The following is a 7,500-nucleotide window of genomic DNA, read 5'->3' on the forward strand; positions in this document are numbered from 1 at the left end:
CACACACACACACACACACACACACACACACACACACACACACACACACACACACACACACACACACACACATCATTCTCCGCATTGCATCATATATTATAGCGGCGTCTGGTTTTCCTAGTTTGTTATTCGGTTCAGACCTCCTGATGGATCAACACCACTTAGACTGTCTGTTACAGAGGATACATGGAGAGAACCACCTAGACTGTCTGTTATAGAGGATACACAGAGAGAACCACCTAGACTGTCTGTTACAGAGGATACATGGAGAGAACCACCTAGACTGTCTGTTATAGAGGATACACAGAGAGAACCACCTAGACTGTCTGTTACAGAGGATACATGGAGAGAACCACCTAGACTGTCTGTTACAGAGGATACATGGAGAGAACCACCTAGACTGTCTGTTATAGAGGATACATGGAGAGAACCACCTAGACTGTCTGTTATAGAGGATACACAGAGAGAACCACCTAGACTGTCTGTTACAGAGGATACACAGAGAGAACCACCTAGACTGTCTGTTATAGAGGATACATGGAAAGAACCACCTAGACTGTCTGTTACAGAGGATACATGGAGAGAACCACCTAGAATGTCTGTTACAGAGGTAACATGGAGAGAACCACCTAGACTGTTTGTTACAGTGGATACATGGAGAGAACCACCTAGACTGTCTGTTACAGAGGATACATGGAGAGAACCACCTAGACTGTCTGTTACAGAGGATACATGGAGAGAACCACCTAGACTGTCTGTTACAGAGGTGACATGCAGGGTCACTAGGTAATAAGGAGACAGCTGTGATCGTCTGCATCCATCTGCATCCATGCATTCTAGGTCACACATGTGCCCACAGAGTCCATCCACAGAGGCCGTCCACAGAGGCCGTCCATAGAGGGCGTCCACAGAGGCCGTCCACAGAGGCCATCCATAGAGGACATCCACAGAGGCCATCCATAGAGTCCGTCCATAGAGGCCATCCACAGAGGCCATCCATAGAGGACATCCACAGAGGCCGTCCACAGAGGCCGTCCACAGAGGCCGTCCATAGAGGCCATCCACAGAGGCCGTCCACAGAGGCCGTCCACAGAGGCCGTCCGCAGAGGCCATCCACAGAGGCCATCCACAGAGGCCATCCACAGAGGCCATCCACAGAGGCCGTCCATAGAGGCCTTCCATAGAGGCCATCCATAGAGACCGTCCATAGAGGCCGTCCATAGAGGCCATCCACAGAGGCCATCCACAGAGGCCATCCATAGAGGCCGTCCATAGAGGCCATCCATAGAGGCCATCCATAGAGGCCGTCCACAGGGGCCAGCCATAGGGGCCAGCCATAGAGGCCTTCCAAGCAACAACATGTGGCCTACATACAGTAGCACACCAGTTGTGAATGAGGGCCCAGTCATCATCTTTGTCTGATATAATGGACTTGCAACTTTACTGTCTACACAGTGGCTAAGCTAATTATGACAAGCCTTTAGGCTTTAGCTCAACGGTCTAACACAGTCTTGATGCACACAGGAGACCGGGGTTTGAAACCTAGTCAGTCACGTACAGTAGCGCCAACATCCTTGTCAGATAGTGACACAACTTAAATGTTTACACTGCTACGGATAAGCTAATACACGGTGAGGCTAATGCTATGCTAATGTAATTATGACAGCTAATAGGCTGTCACCGTTCTCCTCATCTGAGGTAAACAAACTCATTTAGCCTCCTCGCACCAGACACAGCATTCCCAGTGTCAGCAACCTTGGACTAATAAAAACAAATAGGTAATTAGCTAGACGCTAAACAAGTACACAGTACTAAACACAGCCAGGCAAGAAGGTCATTGTTATGCCATGACTAGACAGCTACGGAAAGAGCCCTGGCTAGGCTAGACTAGTGTTAGCTAAGCAGTTCATTGTAATGCTATGACTAGACAGCTACGCTAAGAGCCTGGGCTAGGCTAGTGTTAGCTAAGCAGTTCATTGTAATGCCATGACTAGACAGCTACGCTAAGAGCTTGGGCTAGGCTAGTGTTAGCTAAGCAGTTCATTGTAATGCCATGACTAGACAGCTACGCTAAGAGCTTGGGCTAGGCTAGTGTTAGCTAAGCAATTCATTGTAATACCATGACTAGACAGATCCGCTTAGAGCCTGGGCTAGGCTAGTGTTAGCTAAGCAGTTCATTGTAATACCATGACCAGACAGATCCGCTTAGAGCCTGGGCTAGGCTAGAGTAAGTCAAATAACCCACCCATTTATAAAGCCCTTTTACATCAGCTGATGTCTCAAAGTGATGTACAGAATCCCAGGCTAAAACCCCAAACAGCAAGCAATGCAGATGTAGAGGCACAGTGGCTAGGAAAAACTCCCTAGAAAGGCTGGGAACCTAGGAAGAAACTTAGAGAGGAACCAGGCTCTGAGAGGTGGCCAATGTAAGCCTATTAACTATATGCTAGGCTAGTGATATAATGTCCTGTAAATTATATGACTATGCTAGGCTAGTGATATAATGTCCTGTAAATTATATGACTATGCTAGGCTAGTGATATAATGTCCTATTAATTATATGACTATGCTAGGCTAGTGATATAATGTCCTGTTGATTATATCACTATGCTAGGCTAGTGATATGATGTCCTGTAGATTATATCCCTATGCTAGGCTAGTGATATAATGTCCTGTTGATTATATCACTAACAGGTCAAAGGCGAATAAGAGAGACCCTAAGAGTTGTCATCACAACCCACTTAGTATAATCAAATAACCAACCGATAACACATCATCATTTAGTATATCTATGGCAGGTTAGCGTTTCGTCATTAATCTAGTCCTGGAGGCAGCTCTGCAGACTGGTAACAAGCTGGCACAGCCACAGTCATAACTTCGGATTTTAAACCAAACCAAACCCTAACCTTAACCACACTGCTAACCCTAACCTTAACCCTAACCTTAACCACACTGCTAACCCTAACCTTAACCCTAACCTTAACCCTAACCTTAACCACACTGCTAACCCTAACCTTAACCCTAACCTTAACCACACTGCTAACCCTAACCTTAACCCTAACCTTAACCACACTGCTAACCCTAACCTTAACCCTAACCTTAACCACACTGCTAACCCTAACCTTAACCCTAACCTTAACCACACTGCTAACCCTAACCCTAACCCTAACCTTAACCACACTGCTAACCCTAACCCTAACCCTAACCTTAACCACACTGCTAACCCTAACCTTAACCCTAACCTTAACCACACTGCTAACCCTAACCTTAACCCTAACCTTAACCACACTGCTAACCCTAACCTTAACCCTAACCTTAACCACACTGCTAACCCTAACCTTAACCCTAACCTTAACCACACTGCTAACCCTAACCTTAACCCTAACCTTAACCACACTGCTAACCCTAACCTTAACCCAACCTAACACTGCTAACACTAACCACCTAACCTTAACCACACTGCTAACCCTAACCTTAACCCTAACCTTAACCACACTGCTAACCCTAACCTTAACTCTAACCTTAACCACACTGCTAACCCTAATGCCTAACCCTAACCTTAACCACACTGCTAACCCTAATGCCTAACCCTAACCTTAACCACACTGCTAACCCTAACTTTAACCCTAACCTTAACCACACTGCTAACCCTAATGCCTAACCCTAACCTTAACCACACTGCTAACCCTAACCTTAACCCTAACCTTAACCACACTGCTAACCCTAACCTTAACCCTAACCTTAACCACACTGCTAACCCTAACCTTAACCCTAACCTTAACCACACTGCTAACCCTAACCTTAACCCTAACCTTAACCACACTGCTAACCCTAACCTTAACCCTAACCTTAACCACACTGCTAACCCTAACCTTAACCCTAACCTTAACCACACTGCTAACCCTAACCTTAACCCTAACCTTAACCACACTGCTAACCCTAACCTTAACCCTAACCTTAACCACACTGCTAACCCTAACCTTAACCCTAACCTTAACCACACTGCTAACCCTAATGCCTAACCCTAACCTTAACCACACTGCTAACCCTAACCTTAACCCTAACCTTAACCACACTGCTAACCCTAACCTTAACCCTAACCTTAACCACACTGCTAACCCTAATGCCTAACCCTAACCTTAACCCTAACCTTAACCACACTGCTAACCCTAACCTTAACCCTAACCTTAACCACACTGCTAACCCTAATGCCTAACCCTAACCTTAACCACACTGCTAACCCTAATGCCTAACCCTAACCTTAACCACACTGCTAACCCTAATGCCTAACCCTAACCTTAACCACACTGCTAACCCTAACCTTAACCCTAACCTTAACCACACTGCTAACCCTAATGCCTAACCCTAACCTTAACCACACTGCTAACCCTAATGCCTAACCCTAACCTTAACCACACTGCTAACCCTAATGCCTAACCCTAACCTTAACCACACTGCTAAGCCTAATGCCTAACCCTAACCTTAACCACACTGCTAACCCTAATGCCTAACCCTAACCTTAACCACACTGCTAACCCTAATCCCTAACCCTAACCTTAACCACACTGCTAACCCTAACCTTAACCCTAACCTTAACCACACTGCTAACCCTAATGCCTAACCCTAACCTTAAATTTAGACCAAAAAAAGCTATTTTTTTGTTTTTGTGAATTTTTATAATAAGAGCCTTTGCACCTTAGGGGACATCAATAATTTCTGCCTCCAGGACAAGACTCATCCCAATAAACATCAAACCTGCATATCTATGTCTTTCATTAGGTTCAGGTGCAGGATGACAGTTAGCAGTCTGGGTTTGGTGGTGGACCGAGGCATGTCTGGAGGGGCATTGATCTCTCTCAGCACACTTCCTGTCAGAATGACAACTGTAGACTAGGGAAGGGGTCCCAAATGGCACCCTATTCCCTACATAGTGCACTACTTTAGACCAGGGCCCTATGGCACCTTATTCCCTACATAATGCACTACTTTAGACCAGGGCCCCATAGGAAATAGGGTGTAATTTGGGATGTAGCTGGGGGGGGGGTGTATCTAGGCAACAGGAAGGACCTGACTGACTAACTGAAACCGCTGAGGCTGTTTGTGAACCAACAGCAGGGCTGTGAGGAGCTGATAGAGATGTCACACTGAGACTGTTCCAGACCTGTTACACTATCACACTGTACAACCAATCCTGCGCATCACCACAGTCATCCTCACAGTGACACGTCTTCGTCACAAACCACCAATTCACCCGCACCTCCTCACGCTGAATAGCATCCCTGCATAGTTCTTACGTGCACGTGCGCAGGTTGACCTTTTTTTACAGTCATACCACTAAAAGGAAGCAGTCTAAAATGTGTTGAATGTGAGTGTGTGTTACTGTATGGTGTAGATACACCAGAGCGCTTCACGTTGTCTTGGCAGCGGAGGTACTGAACACACCGTGGATTAGTCAGAGTCCCACTGTAGACACTAGTGTTGAACACATAACACTGTGGATTAGTCAGAGTCCCACTATAGACACTAGTGTTGAACACATAACACTGTGGATTAGTCACGAGTCCCACTGTAGACACTAGTGTTGAACAACAGCAAAGGACCTTGTGAAGATGCTGGAGGAAACAGGTACAAAACCATCTAAAACATAACCTGAAAGGCCACTCAACAAGGAAGAAGCCACTGCTCCAAAACCGCCATAAAAAAAGCCAGACTACGGTTTGCAACTGCACATGGGGACAAAGATCGTACTTTTTGGAGAAATGTCCTCTGGTCTGATGAAACAAAAATAGAACTGTTTGGTCTTAATGACCATCGTTATGTTTGGAGGAAAAAGGGGAAGGCTTGCAAGCCGAAGAACACCATCCCAACCATGAAGCACGGCGGTGGCAGCATCATGTTGTGGGGGTGCTTTGCTGCAGGAGGGATTGGTGCACTTCACAAAATAGATGGCATCATGAGGAAGGGAAATTATGTGGATATATTGAAGCAACATCTCAAGACATCAGTCAGGAAGTTAAAGCTTGGTCGCAAATGGGTCTTGCAAACGGACAATGACCCCAAGCATACTTCCAAAGTTGTTTCAAAATGGCTTAAGGACAACAAAGTCAAGGTATTGGAGTGGCCATCACAAAGCCCTGACCTCAACCCTATAGAAGATTTGTGGGCAGAACTGATAAAGCGTGTGCGAGCAAGGAGGCCTACAAACCTGACTCAGTTACACCAGCTCTGTCAGGAGGAATGGGCCAAAATTCACCCAATTTGAAGGCTACCCAAAATGTTTGACCCAAGTTAAACAATTTAAAGGCAATGCTACCAAATACTAATAGAGTGTATGTAAACTTATGACCCACTGGGAATGTGATGAAAAAATAAAAGCTGAAATAAATTATTATTCTGACATTTCACATTCTTAAAATAAAGTGGTTATCCTAACTGACCTAAAGCAGGGAATTTTTACTAGGATTAAATGTCAGGAATTGTGTAAAACTGAGTTTAAATGTATTTGGCTAAGGTGTATGTAAACTTCCGACTTCAACTGTATATATACCAAGGGTGGGAAACTGCATTCTGGGAGCAGTTGGCTGCTGTCTGTGAGCCTGTTTTCCAGAACCAGATTAAGACCACTCCTGGATTAAATAGTCAATGAGATGTATTATGTTTTCAGCAAGGGCATGAAGTTGGGGATGTTTACAGTCTGTGTGCTGGTTTCCCAGAACCAGATTAAGACCCCTCCTGGGTTAAAAAGTGTTATTTAAACCAGGAATAGTTGTATAATCTGTGCCCGGGGAAACCAGCTCATAGACTAACTCTCCACGACATGTTACACCATGCTCATGTTCCCGGATTAAAAAGTGTTTGTTTTTTTGTCCTGGAATAGGTTTATAATCTGAGTCCGTAAAACTGGTCACTATCTCTTCCCAGACGGACAGACTGTAATGTTATATTATCTAAATCTACAGACAGACTGTAATGTTATATTATCTAAATATACAGACAGACAGACTGTAATGTTATATTATCTAAATATAGACAGACAGACTGTAATGTTATATTATCTAAATATACAGACAGACAGACAGACAGACAGACAGACAGACAGACAGACAGACAGACAGACAGACAGACAGACAGACAGACAGACAGACAGACAGACAGACAGACAGACAGACAGACAGACAGACAGACAGACAGACAGACAGACAGACAGACAGACAGTTAAATCTAAATCAGGGATGGGCAGGTAACCTAGTGGTCAGAGCGTTGGGTTTGAATACCTGATCCGACAAGGTGAAAACTTGTCAATGTGCCCTTGAGCAAGGCACTTAAACCTAATTGCTCCCGGGCGTCGTACCACTATGACTGACCCAGTAAAACAACACATTGCACTAAACCTATACAGTGTACGTGACAAGTAAAACACCTTTTTCTCATCTAAATCTACCAGACATTCCATCGATGTCTCACCCACTGATTTACAAAGCAGTGTAAAATGATACTGTT

The sequence above is a fragment of the Salmo salar genome, unplaced genomic scaffold (assembly GCF_905237065.1).
Source record: "Salmo salar unplaced genomic scaffold, Ssal_v3.1, whole genome shotgun sequence".
Taxonomy (NCBI): domain Eukaryota; kingdom Metazoa; phylum Chordata; class Actinopteri; order Salmoniformes; family Salmonidae; genus Salmo; species Salmo salar.